The 17,110-nt window shown below is 37.2% G+C and overlaps 1 protein-coding gene across 2 annotated transcripts in view; it reads right to left on the bottom strand.

Annotated features, from left to right (window-relative positions):
- Positions 1–17,110, bottom strand: part of ctnna2 (catenin (cadherin-associated protein), alpha 2) — a 517,324-nt gene that overhangs the window by 233,382 nt on the left and 266,832 nt on the right. Inside the window, exon 1 of one of the 2 annotated variants that reach the window (XM_084103719.1) lies at positions 11,916–11,934. The exons of the other annotated variant lie outside the window; for it this stretch is intronic. The gene's annotated coding sequence lies outside the window, so the exon portion shown is untranslated. Of the gene's footprint in view, positions 1–11,915; positions 11,935–17,110 lie in introns of those variants that run through there. 2 annotated transcript variants of the gene reach the window in all.

The following is a 17,110-nucleotide window of genomic DNA, read 5'->3' as shown; positions in this document are numbered from 1 at the left end:
AACTGGTGAGGTTGCAGCCACTTAGGCATATTAAGCAGGCCATATTTCAAGGGCCGATGTTTAATGCAGCAGACGCAGGCAGTTTGGACTGATTCCAGCACAATTAAAAGATTTTACGTCAATGAAAGCATCCTAATATTTGCAAGGGATTCTGATCTATGTCTTAAATATTACAAACTCCTTCTCTCCTCCACTGAAGTTTCCGTCCCATCACATTGAATTTAAGATGATTCTGTGTGGTGTATGGAGTACATACTGTGCCATCTGTGAACTGTCTGTACTTGTGGTGAACAAAGAAAGGAAATAAGGACAGTGGATGCGCAATGGAGCTTGCCGTCTAGCTGATATTGTGGTTGCCATGCCATATTTTGGCTTGTTGAGTATAGCTGTACAACACATTCACATTTCTCAAGGGGTTTTAAGTAAAACGGATTAGCAAAACCAATACAAAATCGCATAATATATAATATGCACATCAAGTATAATTATAGCCTTAAACACAGCTATCGTTTGTAGCTTTTTATGCACTGAGGTTTGCAGGTGGTGCTAGTAAAGTGGCTTAGCATATGGGATGCAAATTGTGTAATGTAATGACAACAATTGGCAAATTACAGTGATTTGCAAACACGGTGCCCTTGTGCAAAACACAATTGTTTATTCCAGGGATAACATGCATCTAACTATTGTATTCCAAGTCACTTAAAGGAACAGTCCATCTACAATGATAATTCTGTCATTATTTAATCACCAACACGTAGTACCAGCATGAAAATTCTTTAAAAAACATATTTTGTGTTCAACAGAGAAATTTAATAAAGAAAGCCATATAGTTTGGAATGGCATGATCCCACAAGGTGTCAATGTCTGATAAAGAATGATGAAGTGACGTTTTACTCATAGTTACCGCAGGCAGAAAAACAAAAGAATAGGAAGTATCATCAGCAAAACCTGAACTGGCTTAATGATTTACTGCAGAAGTACTGAACGCAATCAAATATTAGTGTCACTGTCACTTGATGGTGGATCTGGCGACGAAGCTGTCAACGATCAAAATATTGATTTTGAAGATGTTGAAAATTATAGTTTTGAGAATATGAGCCAGATGTTTAATGTACTGGGAAATGAGCTCTGATGAGGACAGTGATGATGGTATTAAACATCTGCTCAAACTGAACCCTTCCAAGCTCCAAAAGGTAACAACATATGCTTTATTTTATTGTTCTGTAATTGTTACTCTAATATCAGGAGACTTTTATATTATTGTGACAGGTAGAGATCCATCTGTGTTATATATAGATCTCTAGGTCACTAAAGACCAGAATATGTAATTATGATTGGCCAAACATTTATGATTTCGTGGACTCGGATGTGTGTCATTACTTCCGTTGCCTGTGAGCATGAGGTAGCTATAAGTATTATGCGATTAAATCTCAGCATAATTAATATATTATACACTATTATGTGATTAATTCTCTATATGTCATATACTACAGTTAAAGGACAATTCCGGTGAAAAATGAACCTAGGGATAATTAACACATGGTTACCGAGTCGATTGTTCCCTGGGATGCGTTTTCATGAAAATCGAATGTAAAGAGTTTTATCTCTAAAAACAGATTAGCTTATAACGCAAGTATATGGGGCACAGAGTAAGTAAAAGTAAATCACTAGTTAATACCACTAACAAGGCTCAATATAGCCTCACACTAACACGGTAGCATAATGAGGGTCCCTACATGCAAAACGAAGCATTGAGAACTTTGTAAGTGTACAGACAGTTTAATAAGAAGATACGCATTTACATGCAGGAGCCATCTTGGAAAACAGTCTCGACTAGTCGAGCCACGAACGCCGTGCTACGTTATATTTCACAAACGTAATTCCTATCGACCAGCTCACTTAGCACGGCGTTCGTGACTCGATTAGTCAAGACTGTTTTCCAAGATGACTCCAGCCTGTAAACGCGTAATGTTCTGTCTTTATAACGTATCTTCTTATTAAACTGTCTGTACACTTACAAAGTTCTCAATGCTTCGTTTTGCATGTAGGGACCCTCATTATGTTACCGTGTTAGTGTGAGGCTATTTTGAGCCTTGTTAGTGGTATTAACTAGTGATTTACTTTTACTTACTCTGTGCCCCATATACTTGCGTTATAAGGTAATCTGTTTTTAAAGATAAAACTCTTTACATTCGATTTTCATGAAAACGCATCCCAGGGAACGATCGACTCGGTAACCATGTGTTAATTATCCCAGGTTCATTTTTCACCGGAATTGTCCTTTAAGCACAATCTGCTGGGATGTCACAACCAAGTTGAATTGTGGGATATAGAGCTGCTTGAAGCGTACATCGGAGTAGACTGTCAAAATCGAGGGGACGAGGACCTATCCACATAAACATCCCTTGCCCACTTGACTCACTTCAAAATGGTGGCAGAGTTCCCCCCATGGGAAGTGCTTAGGGAAGTTTGCGAGTGTATGTCTAAAAGTGAAGTGGAACACAACCCTTGAGTATTGGAACTGAAGTTTTGATGTTTAATGACGACATAGTACGAGAACACAAGGGCGCAAGATCGCATAAGAACGCGTATTGAGCAACTGCCAAAATGTGTTGAAAATTTTGCCAAAATTTTAGGATGAATCGTAAGTAAAGAGTGAATATTTGCTTTATGTCTGGAATGTTTTTGCTCAAAACCCATTAACACGGCTATGTCTAAAGATCTCTCTAAAGACCACTGTATTATAATATGATTCAAGGTTTGCACATCTAAACAGAAATTGTCTTATCCAGGCTGATAGTGAGACTGCAATCTGTAAAGGCATGAGGAGGACTGAAAGCAGCTGCTATGCCAACTAGATATGCTATGCCAACTGCTTTGCCTTTCTCTTCTTCTTGTCCACTTTTTAATTTGTGACACACTAATCTTACAAGAATCTGATCTTATTTGGAGATAAAGAATCATTAGACATTTGTCATGTTCCTCTTTGAATGTTTCATTCTTCATGCTTCCGCTAGTTTGGCATGTTATGTCTTGCTGGATTTTCCAAAAAAACAAAAAGGACACATCCATGACGGATGAATAATAACAGCTTGAAGCGGATACAGTTGAAACAAATGCAAAGTGGACTAAATGGACTAAAGGAAGACATAATTAACTGCTTATGAAACAAATGTTTGCTTCATCACAGCAGTGTTTTCTTTAAATATAATGTATAATTATACAAATTAAAACTGTACCATATGTTTTAAATGAAAGAGGCTTATCATCTTGCATAAAAAAGAAACAAAAAAGGATATTCAATGAAAAAAAGAAAAAAAAAGTAAGTAATGACATGACGTTGACGAGTTTGCTAAAATAATGCCTAAAAAGCTAACTGGCTATACATTAATATTATCCAAAAAAGGTCAAAGAGATGTAAGCAGGCAAGAAAAAAGTATTACCATTCATAAATATACTGCTAAAAATTGCACTTTTATCCAGCAAGGACACATTGCATTGATCAAAAGTGATGGTAAAAACATTTATAGTGTTACAAAAGATTTCTTTTCTTTTCAAATAAATTATTTTTTAACTTTCTATTGATTAAAAAAAAAAAATAATAATAAAATAAAATCACTTACATATTAGTGATTAGTGACACTGAAAACTGGAGTAATGATGCTGAAAATTCAGCTTTGTCATCACCAGAAGACATTGCAGTTTGACGTATATTAAAATAGAAAACATATTTCACACACTTGCAATTTTTACTGTATTTTTGATCAAACAAATGCAGTGTTAGTGAGCATAAAAAAAAAAAAAAAAATCTTTCTATTTTCTAGTGTATATAAGCATTTTGATTAAATGTTACAAGGACAAACAATTTAATTTTGATTTCATGCTGAATTTAAAATGTAGTTTGATGACCTCATAACAGGCATAGATGCATTGAGGACCTCATAATGGGCACTTGGCAACAGTCATTCACCATTTCCTGCTGCCTGTAATGAATCAGTCAATCATTTTTCACCAGCTCTCTGTCCATTTTTCCTCCCTTTACTTTGTCATGGCCCTTCCATCATTTCTCAGTGGGATGGACAAGGGACGGGGGTAATCTCTGGGACACTGACAGCCATGTCAGCCGTGCTGGCAAAGCCATTTAAACACTGACTTTTTGTTAATGGCCGTCTCTGGGAAGGAAGGAGACGGAGAGGGCGAGTGATGGAAAGATCAGAAGAGAGGGAGAGAGAGGAGGAAAGGAAAAAAAAGACAATTGTGGGTAAGTCAGGGACGGCCTCCCTGGTGAGTTGCTGTGCACACATTTGAATTTGTACGAGGACACGCCGGCATGCTCCCTGACAGCTAGAAATGTACGTCTATGGGATCTCTGGGAATGCTCTGCTATTAAGATGCATTTCTTTCTGTTTGCGTTGCTGGAAATGACACGGTTTGCACCTATAAAGTGTCGATTTTCCTGACGAATTCAGATGGTTTGGAGTATATTTTGCTCGCACACCCCCACACGCACATGCAAACAGAAACAACATAAGTGGCACAAATCTACAAAGAAAGCATTCCGCTCTGAAAGCCAGTGGAAATGTCAAAGTAATCAATAGATTGGACGCATCTGAACCGCAATAAATACCATCATCACAGCGTAAATTACTTTACTGAGATTTATTCTAACACCATGTCCTAACTACATGCGATGCGATGCAAAACTAACGGGACTCATATCTGAGCTTTCCGCATCACAAGAACAATTCAGTACCAGCTGAGCTACCGAGAAAGCTAAGTATGTCAGAAAAGCTAAACACGTGGAGCTGGTTATGTGAAGCAAACTCAAAAATGTATCTGTTTACAAATCATGCACTATGGTAAAACGTGTTTTGAGGTCATATTATAATATTTTGCAAGGAACCGCGTGAAAATACGTTTTTATTAATCCATAATCTGCCTCTGTAATCATAATTTTGTATGAAAAGGACTGAAATGCTTGCTGTTTTACTGCCTCTAGTGTTGATTTCGGTTGGAAACTGCAGCGATATGCATGTATTGGTATGTATTTTTACGTTTTTGTTTTGTTTTGTTTTTTCAATGAGCCTGTGTTGCTTTAATGAGTGGCACGTGGCCCCTGGTAGTAATTAACCCTCTGAGGTTGGCAAACGCGCGGGCGCATTTGCTGGATTTTCTCCACATTGTAGCACTATAAACTTAAATTACTCCGTCATTTATGGTCATACAGAAAAAATAAATATAAAAAAAGAATCTGTGATATTTCTACTTTTGTATGTGTCCACTTACAATCAAATCAAAACATTGTGCTTTTGTAAAATAAAGAAAATAAACAGGGTGTGTTCTGCCTCTCCGTCACGGTGAACTTTTTTTTCTTGAGCACGTCTATAAACTGAAACAAAACTCAGCGAATACTTGTCACACATTTATGAGCCATATACCTTTATAAACATGTAAGTGTGTACTTTTAAATGATCGGATTCAAACTGAAAACAAATATTCTCTGTTTAAGTAATTTGTATAAAACCAACAAGATGTCCAGCTTCTCAAACGCTTGCTCATTATTTTTTTTAATTTACCACGCCCACTCGCGCAAAAGATATTCACATGCAAATCTCCACATGGAACGTGATCGCGCTCATTAGGCCTACCTCAAAAACAAAACACCAAAACACTTTACAAGTCTCTGCTTTTAGACGCGCCTGAGCTTACATTGGATTTACATCAGAAGAAGAAGAACGCGATTTGAAGACAAGAAAGATGTAAGGTAAGAAATTCTTACATATTAGTTTGCTATTGTTGCATAAATTTCACATTGCAGTTGAACTGTTGCTAGATATATGGGGAATATTATAATATTTAGACCCGTGTTTACTGTTACTGTGTTTGTGGATATCTGCTCAAATGTAGATATGTATATGGTAACCATAATGTTTTATATTTGAGCGCGATCGCGCTTGAATGTATCATATTTTGCAGCGCGATCGCGCTTGAATGTATCATATTTTGCAGCGCGATCGCGTTTGAATGTATCATATTTTGCAGCGCGATCGCGTTTGAATGTATCATATTTTGCAGTGCAATCGCGTTTGAAAAGCAAACAGCTTCATGTTTTTACTATTATCTCATTTCATATCATCATAACGAATGGAAACATTTGAAGTAACATGATAATCAATATATTTTTCTCTAGCTTAGTTGTTACTGAAATCTTTTGGAAGATTTATACTGCTATAAGGTTATTGTTATTTTATCCAGCACTGCGCATAGCTTATGCCTACAAGGCACAACAAACCTGGTGTTCATTATATTATATATTGTTGGAAACATTTGTGTGTGTGTGTGTGCGTGTGTGTGTGTGTGTGTGTGTGTGTGTGTGTGTGTGTGTATTCTGTGAATTTTAAAAAGCAATTTTAACCATAAAAAAATAAAAATTATTCCCAAAATCGTGCAGGCCTTTCTCTTGATATCAGTATGTTCACTTTTTTTTTTTTCAGGGCCCAGATGCCACTGAGGACTTCAGTGAACATGAACATGGTAAAGTGAAAATCAAACACCTTGGAAATGAAAGGTATGTACAATGTTTTTAGGAATGGCACAAAGTTCTCTGTCTTTGGATCATTGTTTTCAATAAGTGCTTTTTTGGCATTTGTTGTGTATCTTTGGATTATGTTGTGTTGTAAATAAATCCAAACAATTTAAAAGCCATTCTTTTTTAAATCTCCTCATTTACAGTATTGTGCAAGGTTGCTCAGAATGACAGGGCCTGATAGCTCCTAATAGGGCCGTTAGGGGAGGGTCTTTGTCTTTCTCAGGTGTGAAAACAATACATATTAATGACCTCCGCATAAAGCTTTTTCACACAAATCACGTCGTAAAACATTTAAATCAATATATTGTCTTATCTGAATGAGCAGTCAGGGTGATTTTCACATAGTTTTAGAGCAAATATTCTAGGCTACGTCATACAATTTTCAAAAGTCTTGTGAAGAAATAATCAGTATGGGTTTCATGGCCTTATTTCAGTGAGAATTATTTTATTTTTTTTGTATTTTCACAAACCACGCATAAATGTCATTATCTCAAAACTACAAACTTTTACATACATGCTGCTGATATATTATCGTAGCAGAATTTGTGCTGAATACAGTGTAATTAGACTTTAGCCATGAAAATGTCACAAGTAACAGAAATAACCAGAAATGTCAGAGCATGTCAGAACACCTCCAGGGCCCAGAAAACAGCTCAGACCTCAGAGGGTTAACAGACTGGAACACAGAAAACGAGGAGCTATTCTGCATCAGGCCAGCAGTATGAATGTCCACGGAGCAACTACAAACCACACACACGCCTACATGTACAAAGCTCAAGGATTAGACACGGACCTTGGGCTGTGCCTTTATTTGGATAAAACATCTCCAAACAGCACACAATAAAGGAAAGGTTTTTTTTTTTTTAAAGAGGAAGTTACAGTGGCCTTCAGAAGTATTTATTGATGCATAATTTGAAACCTTTTTTTGCTAATTATTTCATAGTATTTGGTATTTTGTTCTGCAAAGTGGCTTCAGAGTTTTTTGTCTTAATTTGTATCTAATATATCAACTGATTTATTAATATTTTGAGCTATATTATAATAAATGCCATTTGGTTTGTTTTAGAGTAGTTAAAGTCTCCAACAAAACGATATGTGGACTGCTTTTTTTGGAATAAGCTATTTTCGTTAAAAATAAATAAATAAAAAACTAAATAAAAAAAGCTATAGTAAAAAGATTTATAATAAAAGTAAAAATTTAAAACAAAAAATAAAATAAAAATCTATCTGAATTAATTCCTATAATAAGTGCCCAAATATGTTTTGGTGTCACTGTAGATAAAAAAAAAAAAAAAAAAATCTTGTTATTTCAACACAGTAGCATCTGTATCAAAATCACAAAGATACATATTACATGAACAACTCGACTTGAATTAGAGTGTGATGCACAGCTGAATAGGCCGTGATTAAGAGCTGATGAAAATCCCAGCATAGAGATGGAGGTGAAAAGTGTCAGGTGGAGAGGAAGAACTCAGTCCATATGCTAGATCTCATATCTTTTAATTAGTCTACAGGCTCATCACCCAGAGGCCTGACTGCAAGCCTGATGTGTCTCTCTCTCTCTCTCTCTCTCTCTCTCTCTCTCTCTCTCTCTCTCTCTCTCTCTCTCTCTCTCTCTCTCTCTCTCTCTCTCTCTCTCTCTCCCACACTTGCAAACACACACTAACACCTTGACGACTGCTGGAAAGGTTATACCTTTTCAGGATATCACACTTAAGGATAGGTTGAAGATAGGTTGTGTTCACTGAAGCATGCATGGTGGATGGCTGAGATTATCCTTGAGTTATTTGAAAGTCAGCTGGAAGTTACCACAATATCCTGGAGGCTACGTAAGATGCATGAAAACCACTACGAATAGTCTAACAAAGTGATTAGGTGAGAGGGAGATTCCACTTGGTGGGAAGTCTATAGTGCAGCAAGTAGCAACTGTTTTCTATGTCAAAGAATAAATAAGTAAGGCAACTGGCAGAAAACAGTTCAGAAAACAGAATCCTCCATTGAGCCATATTCTATTAGCACTTCTGGTCTCAGTGGAGGCTATAAGGTATAACAATTTAACTGATTCCAAGATTTGGTACCTGATCTACTAATGAAAAAAAAAAAAAAAAAAAAAAATGCTCCAGCAATATATGTCAAGGACAGACCTTGTCCAGTTAACACACACAACAGCACTATTCTTAACTAAAACTACAGCTATTAAACATGTTTTTGTTAAGTAAAATAAAGCTGAAAATAAAATAAAATAAAATATAAATATTAGATGAAAAACTTACACTTTAAAAAGCTTAAATGATAAATGTTGACTTGGAAACTAGCTGAAATAAAGTTAAACTGAAATAAAAATAAAATAAAACCTAAATATTCATACATACACAAATACACACATGAATAATTCGATACATATTTAATAAATCATATTTTATATATATATATATATATATATATATATATATATATATATATATATATATATATATATATATATATATATATATATATATATTTAAATAAAAAAAACTGAAAATATAAAATACAAGCTAAATTAAAATATTAATACACTCTATAATATTACAGTACCAGAGTAAAAGTTTGGAAACATTACAATTTTATAATGATTTTGAAAGTATCTTATAATCACCAAGGCTGCATTTATTTGATCAAAAATGCAGTAAAAAGTAATAATGCAAAATATCATTACTGTCACTGTTGTGTTCTGTTTAGTTTGTTTTTTCATTGGACTTGTCTTCTTCACTGTCATCATTAGTTCAGTTGTATCACCTGGGTTTAGTTCATCATTATCATTATCATCTGCATCATCTGTGTTCTGTTAATTAGTGTTCATCTGTGTCACCTGGTTTATGTTCATCAGTGTCTGTATTTAGTTCCCTCTGTTCAGTCAGTCTTTGTCCGTTCTCATCTATGTTACCTCGTGTTAAAGCAGAACTCGGCAACTCTGGCGAACTCTAGTCACTTCTTCGCTGATTTTCCCTTTTGTTGTCGCATGTTTTCCCCACGATCTCCCCCTACAGCTGTGGGGCGTATATTTCACAACACGGTCGTAAAAAACTAACTTGCGGCGGCCTCCTCCCCCTCTCTACCGCTGCTCATGTGCGTTTGTTATGATCGGAGCAAGCCAACTGTATCGTGTGGAGCTATGTCTACCGAGGTGGGTAATCTGGTAATACATCATACATGCGTGTGTTTGTTGAATTGCCGTAAAGCAATTTGTGTTTCGCGCTCGTTCTCGTTCTCGCTCGTTCTCGTTTCTCACGAGACTTCCAATTTCTATCTTGCCGGGACGGTAGTCCCCAAGTTGCAAGGTTGGTTTTCCGCCTGGGAACGCTGGGGGGAGCGGGGAAAGTCACCAATATCACCAGAACAGGTTGTTTAACCATCCAAATGATTTCTAGACAGTTTTATTAAGTTAAAAAAGTTACCAAGTTCTGCTTTAAGTTAGTGTGTGTGTGCATCCTGCCTGTCTGTACTTGTTTAGAAATGTATTATAAGTAAAAGTTTGTATCTGAGCCTTTTGCCTCTTCGCCTTCTTCAGCCCGCACCACACCCTGACAATTGCAATTTAAAAGAACTGTTTTCTATTTTAACGTGTGTGTGTGTGTGTGTGTGTGTGTGTGTGTGTGTGTGTGTGTGTGTGTGTGTGTGTGTGTGTGTGTGTGTGTGTGTGTGTGTGTGTGTGTGTGTGTGTGTGTGTGTGTGTGTGTGTGTGTGTGTGTGTGTGTGTGTGTGTGTGTGTGTGTGTGTGTGTGTGTGTGTGTGTGTGTGTGTGTGTGTGTGTGTGTGTGTGTGTGGTGATGCACAACCATTAAAAAGTTCAGGCTTAGTAAAAAAAAAAAATATTTTCATTAAAGAATCCTCAAAAAATAAATACAATTATTTTCACCAAATAATCCTGACAAAAAAAACTTCTATTCATCAAAGAATCCTTAAATAAAAATAAAAAAATAAAAAAAAATGATTATAACAAGAGAGCCAATAATAATTGATAATAATTAAGCACCAAATTACATGATTTCTGAACGATCACGTGACATTGAATACCAAAGTACTGGCTGCCGAAAATTAAAGGGGTGGTATAATGGCCTTTTTTACAATATGTAAAATAAGTCTCTGTTGTCCCCAGAGTGTGTATGTGAAGTTTTAGCTCAAAATACCCCACAGATAATTTTTTACAGCATGTTAAAATTGTCCCTTTTTGAGGGTCAGTAAAAATGTGTTGTTTCGTGTGTGTCCCTTTAAATGCAAATGATGCTCCCGGCACAGAGGGCGGAGCTTCAAGAGCTTGTGTGTGTGTGTTAGCAGCTCCGATTACCTCACGCAGACAAGCACTAAATGTCAGAAACTGTTCTGCCTTTTATGTTCAAACTGGAGTCAGACAATGATGTAGAGACTCAAGAAGAAGTGACAACATGTAGAATGCAACAGGACGTTTCTGAATGGTTTGTTGATGAATTTATTTTGCTGATGTGGAGTTAACTATCTTCAAGTCATTGATCAGCATATCCTGTCATGATAATCTATAAATCGCTTGTGTGGGAACTGTTGTAAGATGCATACAGAGTGACACGCTATTGCATTTGTGTTACGTACTGTATTGCATGTGAAAAGACGGATGCGACAGATTGAGCAGACTCACAAATGTGCTCTACTACAACAACTCTTCCTCTTCTCAACATGGACTGTGTTCCCGGGGCCGGGGTTTATGTACATTTTAGGGTGAGGAATGTCGTGTAGTCTCAACCAGCCGTTTGTTGTAGGAAAAACGATTTCTTTAAAAGCAAATATCTTCCTTTGCTTTGAACTTTGAGCGTTGTAACTCTCAACCACCCCTTTAAATTAAATTGTAATAATATTTAATATATTATATATTATTATCATATATTAAATATAATAAATAATATGTGAAATTACAATTTTACTGTATTTACAGCCCAAGTGAACACAAGAGACATCTTTCAAAAACATTAAAAAAGATTTCAAACTTTTGAGTGGTAGTGTATATGTTTAAATTTAACTGACACAGCTACTTTTGAATGGCTGTTAATACATAAAGATGCTTTTTGATTGCTGTAGTTACAGCTAACTCAACTCAACTGAACCCTCTTGGTCAAACTAAGCTGACCAGACTGTACTCTCTGATAGTCCAAAGTCTGGCTACACAATAGCCCCCCTGTGGCAGATTGAAATAAAACTCACACAGTGCTGTCAAGTGGCAGGATGGAGAAAGAAGGAAACCGATGAAGAAAGGGGGAATAAGGAGAGTAATGAAAGAGTCAGTGAGACGGCGAGTGCAACGCTAACACTCACTAACCTCTCCCGACCTTTAACACACCAGAAGAACAAGGTTCAGAAAATTGAGCCTGTGCAGCAAGCCTCCAGTGGCACGGCCATCCACGCTCTTCCATTTAGTCTAGCCTAACTGAAGAACCAATCAATACACTTTCTCTTTCACTCTCTCCTCCGAGGCACCTTTCTGCACTCAGCGGATGGGGAGGGAATTTGCCGTGAGGAGGTGGAGGGCCACAGACGACTGGTGATTCCCCCTGTGAGAAGCAGTCATCAGATTAGAAGAGCCGTGTGCGAGAATTCAATAGGAAGGTTGCAGAATAGCCTAATAACCCCATTATGCATTCTCGAAACTATGATAAAACACGCTTTGGCTGATGCATGCTCCTCCCTCACCTTCACACGGAATTTGGAGTGCTCTAATTCACACACGGAACTGTGAGCAGTCTGATAGCTCTCTCTTCTGCGAGACTTATTTTCAGCATAAATTATTCCGTTATTAAGCATTCCAGATCTGAGGAGCGGTGTTCTCTCGCCATCACTGTTTCTCATTTCGCAACATTCTGCCTCGTTCCTTAGCAGGACACGAGCAGGCTTGGCTGTTGTCTGGGCAACAGGATGCGGTGAGCGAGGGAAGCTGATTAGAGATGCCAGCGCAGTCCGAGGCTGGTGGGGTGATTGTAAAGCCATCTCTCTCTCTCTCTCTCTCTCTCTCTCTCTCTCTCTCTCTCTCTCTCTCTCTCTCTCTCTCTCTCTCTCTCTCTCTCTCTCTCTCTCTCTCTCTCTCTCTCTCTCTCTCTCTCTCTCTCTCTCTCTCTCTCTCTCTCCTTAGAGACAAGGCCATCAGGCAGGCTGGAGTAAAGCCAGCACAAAGGTCCTCTTCTCACTCACCAGATCCTGATCATGCAGTGCAAGCTAAATTCACTCCAAAATACTCGTCTTTCCCTTGGTTTCTTACTTCTCGGGTTATTCACAAACGCAGGGGCAAGCAAACACATACACACACACACACACACACACACACGTTAATTGAAAACGTTTATATGACCTTACAGATCTCTGAACACAAATGAAACAAAAAGGTACATTGCATGATATCATTTTAAAAATGTATTTTGATCATAAATGATTTTTTTAGCTGCATATTTGTGCAGATCACACCAAGAATAACTGTATATGCATCTACAAGAATCCAAGCACAATGGATTCTAACTGGCTGTCAATGTTTTTTTATCATTAAAAACTTTCTGAAAGTGATTCCAATGATATTGCTCGTTATTGGTATTATGTGTCGTTATTGATATAATTGTTGATATACTCCACAATTCTCATAGAATTAAAGATATTATTAAAACTTTATAGTTATAGTTATTGTTACAGTTATCATTAGGGCTTGACGTTAACTTTTTTGCTCACCAGTCACTGTGGCTATTGGTTTTCCAAAGTTACTAGCTACTCAGAATTTTCACTGGCCACAATTTTGACATCAATACCATGGGGAAAAACTGCCATATAGATATTTTTAATATTATCTCATAATTTGGCAGCCGGTGTATAAAGCTGCTGTCACTTTAAAACTTAACGCATGGATTATACTGTTTTATATAGCCAAAATACTTGGCTTTATGTGCGCGCACTTTGGGTGTGAGAAAAAAAATCTGCAGGAATTAGTAAAATTATGCTCAATGCGTACAATCCCACGGTGAAATTCAAGCCCTGTAACACCAACAATATTCATCCAGCAAATGAAACGAGTGAGTAAAGGAAGGCGGGTTTGTGTGTCACTCGCTGTCGGAGAGATGAGAGAGTGAGAACGCGCAGCTGGTATTGTGTATCCTGCGGAAGAGTTTCAGATATTTCAGCATCGATATGAATCTAAAAATCTATATTTTTGACAACACTAGATTGCACTTAGTTTATTATTTCAGATGCCTTTTTAAAGACTACAATTTAAAAATGTATATCCACGCGCATTTGGCGGGTTGGCGGGTGTTAACGTCAAGCACTGGTTATCATCCTTGGTGTGAACAGGTCTGAAGAAAACCAAAATACTGACGATGGACAAATGCGATCATGATATATTTAAATTTGATGGTGATGAAATGCAAGTGGTCAAAGACTTAAATCTACTGGGATCACTGGTCAATTCGGATGTAACAACAACGCAAGAAATTAAAAGAAGAATCACTAAGGGAAAGTCTACAATGAAGTCAGTAGACAAGATGTTCAAGTCTTAAAGGGATACTCTACCGTTTTTTTTCATATTAAACTATGTTATTCCCTTATCTAAGACGAGTTGATACATACCTCTCTCATCTCAGTGCGTGCACTTAATCGCTCTAGCGCGCGGTAACACTTTGAAAGCACTTAGCTTACCCCAGTATATTCAATGGTATCTAGCAGCAATGAATTTAGAAGTGACCAAACACATCAACGTTTTCCCTATTTAAAAACAGTTACACGAGTAGTTATACGACCAAGTATGGTGACACAAAATAAAACGTGGCGCTTTTCTAAGCGGGTTAAAAAGGATATCCCCGGTGGGGATAAATTTATCCCCCCCTCAAAGTGATCAGTGCTACTACAATAGTGGCGAGGCGGATCACAAAACTTATCACGGATCCGTGGTTTGATTAAAATCCATTTTATTTTAAATTGCGCTACTTTGACTGGCTCCGCAGCCTCTCTGTAATCACCACTCTGCAGACTTGCTCAATGTCCCGCCCACGGCGCTATATGATTGGTTACACCTCACGAGTAATAGCCTATCAACACTTGCAAGACGGTTGCAGGTCTTTTTTTACGCCGCATATTCAGCATATATAACTGAAGCGTGAATAAACATCACAATCTGATTATCTGTTTCTATGATGACAAGCAGAGTTAGTGTCCCAGTCACACCACTGAGAATGGCCGAAGTTGCACATACGGTGTTTTACTCAATTAAGGCTAAACGCAAAGGTTTTTTGATTACTCACTCACTCTTGAGTGTCTGGCGCGAGTGATTTCAATGTTAAGTCAATGTAAAGACGTGTTTACGCGCGTCTAGAGGTCCTGCGGCGCGGTAGACGCGAAGCCCGAATGAGGCGAATTGACTTTGTCGGCCCGGCCCGACACATTAACTGTAATTATGAGCCCGAGCCCGATTTAAACCCGACCATTTTTTAATACGCGGGCCGTTATAACCAGGGGTGGCGCCAGGGAAGTTGAGATGAAGCAAAGATGAAGTTGACGATCGCCATCTCCGTAGTGAATGCACATATATGGAGAAATGCATGGATTACATCAGAGTGTTGCCTATTTCTTTTCGTTTTGAATTGTTTCGTTTAAAGACATTTCAAGCTTTCTTTAGATATATTTCTTAATATTCTCTTTGAGGCATACACTTAGTTTCGGTTAATTTATGATGAGATACGCTCCAGGTAACGTGCAGTGCAAGTGACCGCGGCGGTGCCTCTGATTATAGCCTGTGTCTGCTATATTTGCTTCTTATTTATTAAATACATGCAATTCGTTGATGAAAAATTTATTAAAATTAAGATACAATTTATACAAAACGAAATTCACTTTAAAGAAAGGTTTTCTACAAAACAAAACTTAATGAAGTGGTCAAAATCATGTCTGACCCACTCCAAGTCTTCCGATATACTGCACATCCTATCTTACTCGTGCTGTTCACTTTTCATAAATCAACATAGATGGAAAAAAATAACATTATAATATTTTAACAAATATGAAACTAAATGAGCTTATTTAATAACACATATAGTAGCTACAACACATATAGTAGGCCGACAGACACTCTATTTGTACAAATTGCTGCACATTAATTTACTGCTTCTGAATTTTGCACACATAAGTTGAAAGGCATTTGTTTGTGCATAGTAAAACATATCTGCAACATTTATCAAGTTCACGTATAATTGTGCGTGCATTTATTAATTATTATCATAATGAATAATGCAACAAGGACAAATCATGCAAACTACCTTGTTTGTTTATTCAGAATGAAATGGATCGCAAATGGATCTGAAAGAAGAAACGTAAAAAAAAAAACTGAAAAATGATGAACACAGAAAATGAACAAGAATGACCTTTGGATGAACTTTGGAAGGCCTAGTAGGCTACAACTCTAATTTAATTCAACAAGGTTTTAGAATATAGAATATTTTTTAAACAAAATAAATATTTTTAAAGTTTATTATCCCTGGCCCGGTCTGATGCGTGCGAGTGGAGGAGATGCTGAGCATGACACGTGACGCGTTGCATTTTGTAACACAAGTGCTGGATCAAGGGCCCGGCCCAGGTCGGGTCAAGTTCGGGCTCGGGCAGAGAATCTAAACTCTGATTTATCTGATCCTGTCCATTAGCTTTGATCCATGTATGGCTTTTCAGAATGTCACCAAGTACAAATATTTATGTAATTTTTTTCAGCCCGAAAACTCTAGCTAGCTAGCTGAGAACAATGAAAAGGGTCCAGAGCAGCAAATGCAGTGAATGAAGTTCATGTTCTCATGATTTATTTTTATGAATAAAAATGTTTCAAAACATCAAGCCGCAGATGAGTAGCTGAGTATCACTTCAGCAAACCAACGCGCAAATTAAACTGAAAGTAAGTCGCAGATGCTCAACACACAATCATCTGCATTAAAAGTAGTGAGACTAAATGATTTTACAAGTTGCGATGCCGCTCTCTCTCTCTCTCTCCTATTGCGGTCTTTGATCTTGAAATTAGCTGATGATATATAAAATGCAGTGCATATCTGTTGCTTTTGTTGACGTGAACTCCATTACATTTGCATAGAGTGCAGGAATTGAAGATCAGATTTATATTCGTTTTGCGGAGACACATTTATGTGGACAAGTGTAAATGGAACCATTTTAACAAATCAGATGATCAGATGAATCAGATGAAAAGTGATCATGTTCAAACAGGCTCTTATATATGTTTCACTCACATTAAATTCTGAAAAAAAAAAGAAAAAAAAAATCCTACTAGATAAACGTCTAATGGCAGTTTCTTTAAAGTATACAGTCTGATTTTGATCATTTATCAGTTATATTAAAGCTACCAGACAATGACTTGTTTAATTTACTTGCAAAAGCCTGTTTTAACTCACATTTGAGTCTTGGCCAGGGTCAATTTGGATCCTGTTCACAAGCATACTACTACATCCACTGCAATATAAGAGATCATTTTAATGATTAAATTGCTTTAAA

The sequence above is a fragment of the Abramis brama genome (assembly GCF_963993115.1).
Source record: "Abramis brama genome assembly, chromosome: 2".
NCBI lineage: Eukaryota > Metazoa > Chordata > Actinopteri > Cypriniformes > Leuciscidae > Abramis > Abramis brama.
Note: the sequence above shows the minus strand (reverse complement) of the source record. Positions and strands in the feature narration are given on the sequence as shown.